Genomic DNA, 13,882 nt, shown 5'->3' with positions numbered 1-13,882 from the left:
TATAGGTCTATCTGCTGAGTCATCAGCAGCCATTGACTGGCCCTCCTTGGCCCTAGCTTGGGTTGAGAGTGTGCTTAGGCGCTGATTATATGTATATATGGTCAGTCTCTAGGGCATTTTCCTGTTTGATAGGGAAATTTCACTATCCCTTGCCTCTGCCATTCATGAGTGGCCTTTAGAACTTTAAACCTTTTAAATGTTGTGCAGGGATGTTGTACAAGAAGGAATAATATGCAGGTATCACGAAGATAGGAGTTTTAGCCTTTAAAAAGCGCTGTTTAGTTGCCCTTGCCTTCCTGCCTGGTTTATGATGATATAGATATGGATATGAAAAACGTGTAGACGAGGAGGATATTCCACATTCAGTCGTTTCGTATTTTGTAAATAATTAAACAGACCACTTACGGGAAGAGGAGAAAGGAGGCGACGCATTGAACCTCTTTTTCTATAAATTATATGAAAGGTTTGGGATCGATATATGACGAGGATTGTTCGTACTACAAATAGTTTAGAAACCTACCATAGGGCCCTGAAACACGCAGTGAATGTTAGTTATCCAAATGTTTGGTGGCTCACCGATGTGCTTAAAAGCGAAGAAATTTATCCAAGGAGGAAACCCAAGATTAAAGAAATATTACAGACACGAACCTGCGATAAAAAGTACGTAAAAATATGATCCTAACCAAAAAAAAATGATTTTTAAAGCAATTGCATGCAATCTTAAATTTTTTAGATTAAATACCTCATCATAGGAAAATTTTATTTTAATTTTCATATGCGCACACTTGCACGAACCCATGTTTATGCCATACCTATATTGCACATAAAGATCTCTGTAGATTTGAAATCTTGGTGAGGGGTAGATGGAGTTGGTTTGGGCATGCTCTTCGCATTCCTCATGAGAGATTAGTTCACTATTGATTTAACTGGGATCCACCAGATACGAGAAGAGTTGGAAGACAAAGGCCTATATGGCTGGGTACTATGAAGCGCGAAGTAGATGATGATGAATGGAGAGGTGTTGAATTAAAAGCTCAAGATGGAGACGACTGGCGAAAACTAACCGAGTCCTTTTGCGTCAGTAGGAATAGGAAGAGATTGTATATGTGTGTATATATATATATATATATATATACATATATATATACATATACATACAGTACATATATATATATATATATATACAGTGTGTCTGTATGTGTGCAGTATATACAATTATGTTTGCACACACACACGCACACATATATATATATATATATATATGAAAAACTTTCTGATTGATGTACAGACAAACATTTAGATATAAACATATGTTTTCAGACGCAGCACACTCATTAAATCTCACAAGAATCATTAGTTGAGAATTACCTAAGGTTTTTTTTTTTTTTTTCGATAAGAAAATATCCTGTCGAAGCGCCCTCTGTCTGGCATATAACCAATCGGAAGATGGATGACCCTCGGAAGGGCGAAAAAAAAAGTGCCTGGTGAAGGATTTTAGGAGAGGCTATTCCAACGCGTAAGAAATCAACGGGGGGGGGGGGGGGGTTAGTGTGTCCTTTATCTATGGAAGAAAAGGGAAAAAGTGGTGCTAATGACCGTTTCTTTGAGGGGGCGATAAATCTATTAATGTTTCTCAGTAGTTTTTTTTTTTTTTTTTTTTTTTTTTTTTTGAAGAGAATATGTGGTTTTTCGGTGTCTATGGACCGAGTCGAATTGGGTTGAGTATGTTTGTAGGGATTGTAGGTTTTCATTACCGATGGCTTTTCATGTTTGATTGGGTCAAGATTTTATGTACTTCATGTGTCCTGATTTTGATGTCTCACTTGTAAGAAAATTTTCTGCAAACACGCACACATATACATTAATATATATATATATATATATATATAATTTATATATATATATATATATATATAATATATATATATATATATATATATAATTTATATATATATATATATATATATATCCAGGCTTGAGGAGCAACTGATCTCTCATAAGTTTTCAACATCATGGCAGTGCCTTATTTTTTCGGAGTCACTCTCTGTCTTAGGAAAAGGCTAACTGTGGAAGTATGTATATATATATATATATATATATGTATATATATATGCGTGAATGTTTGTGTGTATACTTACAACGTACATATCATTTTGTGTCCTCTTAGGGCCAGGTTCTCTCTCTCTCTCTCTCTCTCTCTCTCTCTCTCTCTCTAAAGCTGAGATATTTTTGTATCAGATTTACTTAGTTTTTGCAAGTCAACAAACAAACAATTCAAATGTCTTACGTATATATGCATATCTTTTTCTTTTGCATTTACATGATGGTCTTGAGTTCCTTAAGAGACCGCAGTTTATGTAAATAAGAGAGAGAGAGAGAGAGAGAGAGAGAGAGAGAGGAGAGAGAGAGAGAGAGCTCTTCTGAGGAACAATGGCAGGTGAAAAACATGTTTTGGTCGCGTTGACAGAGTGGGACCGGATATTGCTGCTCCCGCAAAAGTTAGATTGCATTTGAAAGTTTAGTCAGAAGAACTTTTTTTCTGGGGAGGGGAGATGCGTATGTACGATTGTGTTTCTATATTGGGTATTTGATAGTGTAATCGAACATACGTAGTCTCTTCATTATTATTATTGTTATTAATCATTTTTATTACTACTACTACTACTACTACTACTACTACTACTACTACTACTTGCTAAGCTACAACACTAGCTGGAAAAGCAAGATGCTCTAAGCCCAAGGGCTCCAATAGGGAAAAATAGCCCAGTGAGGAAAGGAAATTAAGGAAATGAATATACGATGAGGAATAATGAACAACTAAAATAAGATATTTTGAAAAGAAAGAAATATTTCATATCAGCTTACCTGTGCCAGTAAGGGTTAAATTTTTTTTTTGGTCAAAGATTGCTCATCTATTTGTATTCTTAACCGTCCCAAGAAGATGGTTATTGTATGTTAAATTGTTTGGAAATCCTCTTCATGTAGTTTAACGTAATTGTATTTCAATTCATGGCGACGGGGAATAATGTGAAACACAACTGGCATTTAAAACTGTAAATACGAACGAACGGGAAAATTCTTAATGTTAAACTTGAAAGTGTTGCTGGTGTCCCTGATGGAGAGGAGAGGCCTATGGGCATTTCATTACTATTATTATTAGAAAGTGAACGAGACGGACATGGATTCGACTGCTCAAGGCAAGGCCAGACACTGCAATGAAGAGCATAACAAATTGACAATACGTCTTCGAATAGAAAAGTCTGACTGCTGCAATTGTACATCAAGTAGGAGAGCGTCGATGGAGTTCAAAATGTTTGACTATTGAAAGCTGTCTCCTTATCTTTGCCCTCTCCGTACGTGCCGTGGAAGCAATGCCGCGTATTTTAGACGTCTCAGTTCACCTAGATAGGATTGGTGGTAGCAGAGCTAGCATTCAGGGAAGTTTTTTTTATTTATTTTTTTTTCTCGCTGCGTTACGTATGTAAGGTTTTTTTTTTTTTTTTTTTTTTTTTTTTTTTTTTTTTTTTAATCAAGTCTGGTTAGCTAGCATTCAGGGAAGGTTTTTTTTTTCCGCTGCGTTACGTGTGTAAGGGATTTTTTTTTTTTTTTTTGTATCAAGTCTGGTTAGCAAGTGATTTAAATTTTGCAATTAATTTTCGATTCGTACTAAAGCCAAACATAGCCAGAAGGGTCATGATCTGCGGTCGATAAGAGCATTAAGGAAATATGATACGAGTAACACCAAACGATAAATAATTCCCTGCGTCTCAGATTTACTGTTTTTGCACTGATAGTGAATCTCGTTATTTGCGAGAACGATTTTTTTAATTGGTTTTCTTTAAAGTTCAGGATTATTTAAATGCACAAAATGATACATACAAAATATTTGGTTTCTTACCATTTAAACACGAATTGTGGTGACCCGGTTTTCTTTCTTCGTGCAAAACAATCTACTTCCTCAGAGGTATGAGATATCTCTAGATCTTAGATAGGTAAATATCTAGTCATTTCTTTGGCATTATAGTTTTGTGTATTATTATTATTATTATTATTATTATCATTATTATTATTATTATTATTATTATTATTATTATTATTAATTGCTAAGCTACAATCCTAGTTGGAAAAGCAGGATGCTATAAGCCGCTCCAACAGCGAAAATAGCCGAGGAAAGGAAACAAGGAAAGATAAAATATATTAAGAGTAACAATGTTAAAAGTGTAAGGACCAAGGATCAGATGTAGCAAATTTTCTGAACTTATTTAGTCGCCCGTGATGGCCATGAATGTCATCATTTAAGTAACCATGAATTTTATGTTCCACCTGTTATGGCCTACATTTTGTCGTGGTATAAGAACTGCCAGTCACTAATCTGCATTACGTCATGTTTTGCATGAAGTCATCACACCTGTTTTTTTTATATCAGTCGTCGTTATCCTTATTTTTATTGCAGATGGATTTCTCTCTCTCTCTCTCTCTCTCTCTCTCTCTCTCTCTCACACACACATTATTTTGGACCTTCGAATTGTTTTAGTATGATTTGATTTTAATCCACTCAAAATAAAACAATTTTCCCAAATTTAGAGCCCAGGCTAGTTACAAAGAGAGAGAGAGAGAGAGAGAGAGAGAGAGAGAGAGAGAGAGATTTTGATAGATTGATTTGAGGTCAGGATGCCAGAAAACCTCAAATCAATCAATCAAAATCTCTCTCTCTCTCTCTCTCTCTCTCTCTCTCTCTCTCTCACACACAAATTATTTTGGGCATTTGGATTGTTTTAGAATGATCGGATATTACTCCTCTCAAAACAAAACAATTTTCCCAAATGTATTGAGAGAGAGAGAGAGAGAGAGAGAGAGAGAGAGAGAGATTTTGATAGATTGATTTGAGGTCAGGATGCCAGAAAACCTCAAATCAATCAATCAAAATCTCTCTCTCTCTCTCTCTCTCTCTCTCTCTCTCTGTAGCTGGCCTGAGCTCTAATATCAGTAAAATTATGTGATTTTTTTAAAAACAGTAATTCTGTTTTTGCAGTTAATCAGTATCTGATCATTCCAAAACAATTTAGAGGGCCAAAATAATTTGTGATTTTATTTTACCGTACACTGTTTCTTCTGGATCTAATTATGAGAAATTAATTCAAGGTCTGAAATAATCTTGTGATTACATTTCACCACTCAGTGGGATTTCAGGATTTATAAATAAATGTAATTTCAGTGCTTTTACTCTGAATTACATTTCACAACTTTGTATATTCGGGATTATGCCTTGAGAAAATAATTCAGGTTATAAGATAATTTTGTGAGGACATTTTACTGATTGTTTATTCTAGATAAAAGCCTGAAAGAAAAATCTTAATTATAAGATAATTATGAGGTTGCAAATCACTGCACTTATTATATCCAATCTTAATTTTTTTTATAATATTGGCTGTTTTTTTTTAACACTTTCGTGACTCATTGACACTTGATTTACACCACCTTACATATTTAGGGTTGTGGTGGCCGAGGTGGTAACGTCCCTGGCTGGTGAACGTCAGACTGGGGTTCGAGTCCTGCTCAAACTCGTTAGTTCCTCTGGTCGCTGCATCGTTACCCCTAGCACGGTCCTAGCACTGGAGCTTATTATTATTAATTGCTAAGCTACAACCCTAGTTGGAAAAGGAGAATGCTATAAGCCCAGGGGCTCCAACAGGGAAAATAGCCCAGTGAGGAAAAGAGACAAAAACATGAAATATCTCAAGAACAGCAACAGTAAAGTACATATTTCGTATATAAAGTATAAAAACTTTAACAAAACAAAAGGAAGAGAAATAAAATCGAATAGTGTGCCCGAGTGTACCCTCAAGCAAGAGAACTCTAACCCAGGATAGTTATTCCAACATTCATTCACACAACGTACATTGCCACGGCATTACAATCATATATTTCTTAGTTTTTATTCATATCTTCCAGGGATGTTGTTTTGCTTAATGGGTTCCAATGTGGAAGAAATATCTCCATTGTAGGAAAGGTATTCCCTCACTGTCTAGACTTACAAGTATGTCAATGCTCCCATTTGTCAGATTACAGACGTTTGATTCAGATGGCGTTATATTTAGCTCAATAATCGATGCATACAAAAGAATTGACCGGTTTAAAATGACTCTCTCTCTCTCTCTCTCTCTCTCTCTCTCTCTCTCTCTCTTTATATATATATATATATATATATACATATATAAATCTATATATATATATATATATGTGTATATATATATATATATATATAAATCTATCTATATATATATATATATATATTGATAGATAGATATATATATATATATATATACATATACTGCCGCAACTACTCCACTGCAATACAAAGTACTCTGAAAAGGTTGTGGTAGCCGATATGGTAACGTCCCTGACTGGTGAACGCCAGACAAGGGTTCGAGTCCCTCTCAAACTCGATAGTTTCTTTGGTTCCTGCAACCTCACCATCCTTGTGAGCTAAGGATGGGGGTGAGGGAGCCTATAGATCTATCTGCTGAGTCATCAGCAGCCATTGCCTTGCCCTCCTTGGTCCTTGCTTGGATGGAGAGGGGCTTGGGCGCGTATTATATGTATGTATAGTCAGTCTCTATGGCATTGTCCTGCTTATGAATAGTATATATTGGCATATATTTTGTTTATAAATTGTTAAATATGTATATTATATTGTGTAGTATACATTATTTATTGAAGGGTATTCTTTTGATTAATTTGGGATGGGGTTCCAAGCCCTCTGCCTATCTCTACCCTTTACTATCAGGTATGCAATTAATCCCCTGGGTCAATAGGTCTACAGTTGTATTTATTAGAACGCGCCTAAATCATTCCGCCCTCGCCGGGTTTCGAACCCAAACCCTATGGTTGTTATTATAACATGAATATCACCATTCTTATTAATTGAATTAAATGTTAGACGCAAAGCTTCCTCAAGAGGATCAAATATATTATTTCGGTTTGTGTGGAAATCAAGGATTCTCTGCTGAAATTGAATCAACCTCGGGATCTTTCCCATCCGTGGTTTCTGAAGTGCGTTTTCCAATGGAGGGAAGGGGGGGGGGTTGTACCTTAGAATTGGAGGGGTGTGGGTAGTCCGTTTCCCTCCCCCCCCCCCCCTTTGCTTTGATGATCAAAGGGTGAGGGAGGCTTAGCGGACAAAGGCAGTGCCTGAATCCCTCCCGGTATCACTTGATTAAAGTCTGCGTGGATTCAGGGTAAGTGTAATTGCAGTGCCAAGGTATCAAAGCAGGAAATCCGCCAGATCTGCTTGCAAGGTTGCAAAGTGCCAGCCCTGTTGCCTTATTCATTTGGTCGCTATTTCTTGGGATTTGTGTGTGTCTCTCTCTCTCTCTTTGTTTTATTATCTTGTTATTCATTGGAGAGAGAGAGAGAGAGAGAGAGAGAGAGAGAGAGAGAGAGAGAGAAAATAGGGGGGGTTGAAATTGATGGACTGTACCTTGTGAGTGGAAGAATTTAGGAGTTCGTCGTTAAATTGACCACATGGAAAAGATTGCAAAAACTTTTCTTTTTTTCTTTTTAAGTAAAAATGAAGGACAAATAATGTTTATTTCCTTTCTAATAATGTAGATTGAAAATATGATTTCAATAAACTTTTCGGAAATTCAAAATAAAAGGTAATTCATAATTTGTTCATTATACGAGGAGTATTTTTATAATCGCTTTTCTGAAAAAAATGGAAGCCAATATGTGTTCCATTTGCAAGTAAATTATTTTTATCCCGTAGAGTTTTAAAATAGTTGAAATGGTATTAGTAAACAAAAAGACTTTCTGTGTAGGAATTGCATGCAAGCAGTGTAAGCGTGCATGCCTTTGCCTGTGTTTTGACTTATCTTTTCAAAGGAAGCACAAGCACTTAATAAATTGGATGCCATTGTTCTTATTTTAGCGTGCGAACGACTCTGTTAACTTAGGTCATAAGCGATTACAATAACCATTAAACAATGCCTTTTTATTTATTTTGTTTATATATATATATATATATATTCATTTATTAATTTTTCTTATATATGAATTGTCTTGTCTTTATATTTTCTTTTCATTGTATTTTTGTTGAAATTGTTACATTGATCCAATGCCTGTTTTATTTATTTTGTTTATATTTATTCATTTATTAATTTTTCTTATATATGAATTGTCTCGTTTTTATATTTTCTTTTCATTGTATTTCTGTTGAAATTGTTGCATTGATTTAATGCCTTTTTTTAATCATTTTGTTTATGTATTTATTTATTTATTAATTTATCTTATTTATGGACTGTCTCGTTATTATATTTTCTTTTCCTTGTATTTCTATTGAAATTGTTCCATTGATAGTTTATGATAAATATGATTTATTTATTAATTGATTAGCCTTTTTTCATTATTTGATGAGATACTTCTTTGCCTGTTCATTATTTTTTCAAGGAATATATATTTTTAAAGGGAAAAAAATGGATTTACTTTATCAATTAACTTTGTTGCCTAGCGTACAAATAAAATTTCTTTTAGGAGACATGTCGAGAAAAATCATATCTTTTACTAAGTTTGCGGACAGAAATCTCTCTCTCTCTCTCTCTCTCTCTCTCTCTCTCTGTTTTTGTGAGGAATAAGATTTGTGGTTGTTGACGGTTTTTTTCTACTTTTGTCAGTAATAAAGTTTTTGTGGGAAGAGACACTCTCTCTCTCTCTCTCTCTCTCTCTCTCTCTCTCTGTCGTTGAGAAAGGTCAGTATATGTCTCTTTTAACTTGAGATCATTACGACGTTTCGCCTTCGCTTTACTTTTATCGGATTATGATGGGTTTAGGCAAGTAGATGAGATTTTATTTCTTAGATTTGCTTGAAGCCTATTTGATATTTCGACTAATTAGATTAATTATTCTTATTTCGTTTACTTATTTTTAAGCCGAGACTATTGTTTATTTTTATTTCGTTTACTTATTTTTAAGCCGAGACTATTGTTTATTTTTATTTCGTTTACTTATTTTTGAGCCGAGATTATTGTTTATTTTTATTTCGTTTACTTATTTTTAAGCCGAGATTATTGTTTATTTTTATTTCGTTTACTTATTTTTAAGCCGAGACTATTGTTTATTTTTATTTCGTTTACTTATTTTTGAGCCCGGATTATAATTTTTTACTTCACTTTTAAGTCAGGATTTTCAATTTATTTATTGTTATTTCGTTTACTTATTTTGTGTCCGGACTGTTATTTTCTAGCTCAGAGTATTTTAGTTGTTAGGTCATGTGATTTCGAATGATTTATACTTGCATTTGTCAACAAATTGGGTGATTATGAGTTGATATTTTCAAGTGATTCTAACATGCGCTTTTAATTTGATTAGGCACAGGACATTCACATAGGGTTTCTCAACTATTTAGAAATATATTTTCTTATATTAATTTGAAAGGATTTTATGAGTTTCAAGAGATATGTTAAATATTGCCATTATTATCTTTACTGATTATCTGTCAGTTTTCGTACGTGATCTCGTACGATGCTGTTACGTGATCTTCAATAAGTGTATCGCATAAATACTTATGATTATTTTTGCACATAATTTTATTTAATAGAATCGGGTGATACCCGGTAAAAACTGTGACGGTTTATTTTTTTAACTGTCTACTGATTTTTTTTTTTAATGATCGGCTATATCACTCTACAGTTTCCTGTTCTAGAATATTTTAATTGTTCATCACTTCTGCAGTAATTTATTTATGTGATTTCCTCACTGGGCTATTTTCCCTTTTGGAGCTTTTGGGCTTTTAGTATCATGCTTTTTCAGGTAAGGGTTGTAGCTTAGCAAGTAATAATTGTAATATTATTATTATTATTATTATTATTATTATTATTATTATTATTATTATTATTATTACTTGCTAAGCTACAACCCTATTAGGAAAAGCAGGATGCTTTAAACCCAGAGGCTCCAACAGGGAAAATAGCCCAGTGAGGAAAGGAAACAAGGAAATAAGAGAAGTAATTAACAATTAAAATAGAATATTTAAAGAACAGTAACAACAACGAAATAAATATTGAAATAAATAAATAATAATGATGATAATAGTAATAATAATAATAATAATAATAATAATAATATTAATAATATACTGTAGGACAGTGTAGGTAGTAACAACACTTGCCATACAGCTGAAAAACCAAAGTGGAATATCTCTGGACATTTTTGCAACAATTTTATTTTGGGATTTGGTTATTAGCCATACACCAGCTCCAGTGATGATCAAGAGACGTATGTGCTGATGTTTCTGGTATATCTTGGAGGTCACTCATTCAGGTGCTTGACTAAACTGCTTGACAGAACAGGGATAGCATGGGAAAGGAACAGGAATTTTGGGAAGATTTTTTACTTTTTTCTTAGCATAAAAAGTATAAACATTTTTAATATTACTATATATATATATATATATATATATCTCATAAATATCTAAAAACATATTTCTCTTAAATCGATGCCAAGAATTCAACAAGTAATAAAACTAACCGGCTTTGTTTGATTAAGAAATCTTATAATGTGTACTTCATTGGTGTATTTATCCACACACAAATATAAATACATACATACATACATACATACACACACAAACACACACACACACATATATATATATGTGTGTGTGTGTTTGTGTGTGTACGTATGTATGTATGTATGTATTCATATTTGTGTGTGGATAAATACACCAATGAAGTACACATTATAAGATTTCTTAATTAAACAAAGCCGGTTAGTTTTATTTCTTGTTGAATTCTTGGCATCGATTTAAGAGTAATATGTTTTAGATATTTATGAGATATAAACGTAGCAGTGTTTTCTCCATATATGACGATTAGCACACTCATGCTTCCCTAATTAATTCATAGGGAATATATTTTATAACTAAACTGTGAAATAAGTTGAAGGTTTCTGAATGTTTTAAATTAACTTAATTTTTCCAAAATCAAAGACTTAATTTTACTCATCAAAAATTAGTTTCCTGACGTAACTCATTATAATTACTTTCGTAATTAGTTAAAATTGAATTTCCTAAATCAAGAAAGGTCTAATATAACCAATTTTAGGGTTGGAATCTCTCTTGTCTCAGTCTGATCATGGCTTCATCATTATTTTTTTCTCTGTGGAAATGGAAGGGGCGGTGCCAGATAAATGTGTCCCAAAGGACAGTTGGACCTTTTTCTATTTCACGGTGAAATTAGGGAGGACACTTTTGATGTCGAAAGGTTAATGATTCTAACCGTTTCTTATCAATTGAGTTTTTTTAATAGGTCTGTTTAAGGAATATATTGCATCCTTTTGAAAAGTTGGAATTTCATTCCTATGTGGAGTTTTGTCTTATTTGACAGTGTGGGCTAATGGTAACTTTTTCTAACAATAGGGGGTTTTATATTTCATCTAAATTAATGTTATGCACAAAGCTAGCTTTGTTCTGTAGTACTGTAACTCCACCATTCTACAATCCTTCTGCAATTACACACACACACACACACACACATATATATATATATATATATATATTTATATACTTATATATAAATATATATATATATATATATATACATATATGTATATTTATATATGTATTATATATGAATGTATATATGTATATATAATATATACATATATACTCTATATACTTATGTATTATATATATAATATATATATATATATATATATATATTATAATATATATAAATATATTTATATATATATATGCGTGTGTGTACAGTTGGACTCAGGAATTTCTGGTACATCTCACTCTGAGGAAGTGCACCTTTTTACACACTAAATATGAAGAGAGGTCCTGTGTGTAGTTCCACCTACCACTTGCGTCCTCTCTCCCCACAGTTGCTGTTTAGTTACTGTCCTCACAGTAAGGGTGTGACAGGGTGCATTTCCTCATAACGAAGAGGGAGAGGAGTTCTTGTGTCTAACTGTACATACACTTATATATACTGCATATATAAGTTTTATATTTGTTTGTAGATAGATAGATATATTATTTTATTATTATTTCATAAATTAGCTTCAAAGCTCATATATTTTCGTATTTTTTCTATTATCCAAAAATCGAAATTGGCGACTAGATTAACTTAGCAAATTTTTTAACTCGAGGTTGTCAGTGAAAATAGTCTTTTTGATACAAATCAGTTAATCATGGGTTATTCGGTGTTATGTTTAAAGAATAGTAGAACTTTAAAAGTATCTACTGTACATACAGATTCCACACTTCAGCCCCTTTAAAAAGTGGGTCTATGGATATATTCTTTTTTTTTTTTTTTTTTTTTTGGTTTCGACTATTCAGGGCCGTTGATTTGCCACAACCTTTAAAAAAGAAGTATTTCTTCCGGCTGTGAGCTAATTACTGTAATTAAGAAATGACTTCATATTATTTTGTTATTATGGCAATATTGGCAATAATTGTTTACTTTTGAGGAAAGTTACTAATATTATCACATTGAAGGAAATGAACCAATTAAGGGATTGATTGCTTTGGCGGAGGTTTGCGATCTCTGAATTACCTTGTTTTTTCGTTGGTATTGAGCAAGGAATAAAAAAGAAAGGAGGAAAAAAAAAACAAGAGATGAATAAGTAACATCACAGAAAAAAAGCGAAAAATAGCCTTTAAAAAAAAGCCCTGATACAGAGGTTTTACAGTAAGATTAAAACAAGAAAAATATAAAAAAAAAAGATTTCCGGCAACTGAAACATCCGGGACTCGCTGCTGTCAGGTGGACCAATTATATTGTTCAGGTTCGTGTCCTTGCCGGCGTGAGATCGAGCACTGTTGTTATTTAATTGAATACTACATACATTAATTAGTAAAATGGCCAAGATGGAGCGAAGATGTATGACCTTGGCCTTGACGTCATAACAACGAGTGCATTATGACTCTCTCTCTCTCTCTCTCTCTCTCTCTCTCTCTCTCTCGCTGTTAGTAGGCATTCATGCAGTGATGTGCCAAAACTTTTCAATATTAAGCTAATAAATGCACAGTTATTTTTTTTGGTATTTCTGCGATCCATTGCCACTTGCATTTTTTATTTACTTTGTGAGATTATACTAAATTCTATTTGTGTCTCAAGATATTCCAATAGCGTCAATTTTACTCTGAGAAAGACGTACGAGTGGTGTTTCTGCACCTTGGTTATCCTAGAAGGTAGTGTAAAAAGTTGGAATTTGGCTAAGTTGAAAGAGTGAGAAAGCTAGCTAGACAGGAAGATAGTAAAGATAAAGAACGAAAAGTAGAAACAATAGATTTAAGGAAATGGGAGATAGAACAGGGTGCGATATATTTGGAATCTGGGAGGGGGTGCCTCTAAAAAAAAATAACTAACGCTTGTAGAAAGCCGCTCTAAAAAAAAAAAAAAAAAAAAAAAACCACGTAAAACGCTGTATGATTAAAAAAAAAAAACACACACACACACGTAAAATGCTGCATGATTTGTACACCATAGGAGGTGCTTTCCTAAGAGGGACTGAGATATTGAACGCACAGCTTGATTTAATGTATTCACGACTTGTCCTTCCTATCATCGAGAATGGTGGCGCACTTTCTTATAACGAGATACGTCATCGGGTCGCCGAGCAATTTTTGAATGACCTTTTCATTCATCATGGCCGAATTCCTTTCTTATTCGAGTGAGGCTTCAGGGACGGATTCTTTTATTAATATCAACTTGACATGGTACACTTCGTTTCATCAATTTCGGAGACGCCAGTGTACCGAAATTAATGAAGTCACCTGTACCATTCGTCTTAACTGCAATCATTTCATTCAGTTGGGATGAGTATTTGAAAAGAGTTTCGTTCTTTGATTGGTTTTCGTATTTGATTGAGGTTTTTT

Source organism: Palaemon carinicauda, chromosome 21 (genome assembly GCF_036898095.1).
Source record: "Palaemon carinicauda isolate YSFRI2023 chromosome 21, ASM3689809v2, whole genome shotgun sequence".
Classification (NCBI taxonomy): domain Eukaryota; kingdom Metazoa; phylum Arthropoda; class Malacostraca; order Decapoda; family Palaemonidae; genus Palaemon; species Palaemon carinicauda.
The sequence above is the reverse complement of the archived record's forward strand: the minus strand, read 5'-3'. Positions refer to the sequence as shown.